This window comes from Nomascus leucogenys, chromosome 9 (genome assembly GCF_006542625.1).
Source record: "Nomascus leucogenys isolate Asia chromosome 9, Asia_NLE_v1, whole genome shotgun sequence".
In the NCBI taxonomy this organism is placed as follows: Eukaryota; Metazoa; Chordata; class Mammalia; order Primates; family Hylobatidae; genus Nomascus; species Nomascus leucogenys.
The window spans coordinates 35,575,514-35,578,527 of NC_044389.1; positions in this window are offsets into that span (position 1 = coordinate 35,575,514).

Sequence of the window (3,014 nt, forward strand, 5' to 3'; positions counted from 1 at the left end):
ATTGATGTATAGAAGAGCTACTGATTTGTGTACATTAATCTTGTATCTGGAAAGTTTGCTGAATTCTGTTATCAGCTCTAGGAGCTTTCTAGAGGAGTCTGTAGGGTTTTCAAGGCGAAAGATCATATCGTCAGCAACCAGTGACAGTTTGACTTCCTCTTTACCGATTTGGATTTCCTCTATTTCCTTCTTTTGTCTGATTGCTCTGGCCAGGACTTCCAGTACTATGTTGAAGAGGAGTGGTGAGAGTGGGCTCCTCGTCTTGTTCCAGTTCTCAAAGGGAATGCTTTCACCTTTTCCCCATTCAGTATTATGTTGACTGTGGGTTTGTCATAGATGGCTTTTATTACATTAAGGTATGTCCCTTGTATGCCTATTTTGCTGAGAGCTTTAATCATAAAACAATGCTAGATTTTGTCGAATGCTTTTTCTGCATCTGTTGGTATGATCATGTGAGTTTTTTTTAATTCTGTTTATTTGGTGTATCACATTTATTGACTTGCATATGTTAAACCATTCCTGTATCACTGGTATGAAACCCACTTGATCATGGTGGATTATCTTTTTGATATGTTGTTGGATTCAGTTAGATAGTATTTTGTTAAGGATTTTGGCATCTGCGTTCATCAAGGATATTGGTCTGTAGTTGTCTTTTTTGGTTATGTCCTTTCATGGTTTTGGTATTAGGGTGATGCTGGCTTCATAGAATGAATCAGGGAGGGTTTCTTCTTTCTCTGTCTTGTGGAATAGTGTAAAAGGATTGGTATCATTTCTTCTTTGAATGAAAGAAGACATTCTTTGAATGTCTGGTAGAATTCTGCTGTGAATCTGTCTGGTCCTCGGCTTTTTTTGTTGGTAATTTTAAAATTACCATTTCAATCTTGCTGCTTGCTTTATTGGTCTGCTTGGGGTATCTAATTCTTCCTGATTTAAACTAGGAGGGTTGTATTTTTCCAGGAATTTATCCAACTCTTCTAGGTTTTCTAGTTTATGTGCCAAAAGCTGTTCATAGTACCCTTGAATAATCTTTAATATTTCAGTGGTGTCAGTTGTAATATCCCCTGTTTCATTTCTTAGTGAGGTTATTTGGATTTTCTCTCTTCTTTTCTTGGTTAATCTTGCTAATGGTCTATCAATTTTATTTATCTTTTAAAATAACCAACCTTTTGTTTTATTTATGTTTTGTATTTGTTGTTGTTGTTGTTGTGTCAATTTCATTTAGTTCTGCTCTGATCTCGGTTATTTCCTTTGTTTGATGGGATTGGGTTTGGCTTGTTCCTGCTTCTCTAGTTCCCGGAGATGTGAACTCAGATTGTCTGTTTGTGCTCTTTCAGACTTTTTGACATAAGTGTTTAGGGCTATAAACTTTCCTCTTAGCACTGCCTTTGCTGTATCCCAGAGGTCTTGATAGGTTGTGTCATCCAGTTTGAAGAAATTTTTTACATTTCCATCTTGATTTCGTTTTTCACCCAATGCTCATTCAGGAGCAGGTTATTTAATTTCCATCTATTTGCATGGTTTTGAAGATTCCTTTTGGAGTTGATTTTCGTTTTATTCCACTGTGATCTGAGAGAGTGTGTGATACAATTTCAATTTTCTTAAATTTATTGAGACTCGTTTTATGGCCTATCGTATGGTCTATCTTGGAGAAAATTCCATGTGCTGTTGAATAGAATGTGTATTCTGTGGTTGTTGGATGAAATGTTCTGTATATATCTGTTAAGTCTATTTGTTCCAAAGTATAGTTTAAATCCATTGTTTCTTTGTTGACTTTCTCTCTTGATGACCTGTCTAGTGCTGTCAGTGGAGTATTGAAGTCCCCCACTGTTATTGTGTTGCTGTCTATCTCATTTCTTATGTCTACTAGTAATTGCTTTATAAATTTGGGAGCTCCAGTGTTAGGTTCATGTATGTTTAGGATTGTCATATTTTTCTGTTGGATGAGACCTTTTACCATTATATACTGTCTCTCTTTGTCTCTTTTAGATGCTGTTACTTTAAAGTTTGTTTTGTCTTATATGAGAATAGCTACCGCTGCTCACTTTTGGTGTCCATTTGCATGAAATGCCTTTTTCTACCACTTTCCTTAAGTTTATGTAAGTCGTTATGTGTTAGGTGAGTCTCCTGAAGGCAGCAGATAGTTAGTTGGTGAGTTCTTATCCATTCTGTGGTTCTGTATCTTGTAAGTGGAGCATTTAGGCAATTTACAACCAACATTAGTATTAAAAAGTGAGGTACCATTGCTTTCATCATGCTCTTTGTTGCCTCTGTACTTTGTTTTTGTTTTTTGTTTTTGCTTTTTGACTCGTATTTTTGTTTTATAGGTCCTGTGTGATTTATGCTTTAATGAAGTTGTGTTTTGATGTGTTTCCAGGATTTGTTTCATGATTTAGAGCTCCTTTTAGCAGTTCTTACAGTGCTGGTTTGGTAATGGCAAATTCTGTTAGCATTTGTTTGTCTGAAAATGACTGTATCTTTCCTTCATATATGATGCTTAGTTTCACTGGATACAAAATTCTTTATTTTATTTTATTATTATTATACTTTAAGTTTTAGGGTACATGTGCACAATGTGCAGGTTTGTTACATATGTATACATGTGCCATGTTGGTATGCTGCACCCATTAACTCATCATTTAGCATTAGATATATCTCCAAATGCTATCCCTCCCCCCTCCCCCACCCCACAACAGTCCCCGGAGTGTGATGTTCCCCTTCCTGTGTCCATGTGTTCTCATTTTCCATTGCCACCTATGAGTGAGAACATGAGGTGTTTGGTTTTTTGTCCTTGTGATAGTTTGCTGAGAATGATGGTTTCCAGTTTCATCCATGTCCCTACAAAGGACATGAACTCATCATTTTTATGGCTGCATAGTATTCCATGGTGTATATGTGCCACATTTTTTTTTTTTTTTAACCAGAATTATATCTTTGTTAAATGAGGGGCCAAAACCAGAAAGCTTTAGTGTCTTGGCAGCAAGCATTGCCTTTACAACATAAAATGTCATTGCAAT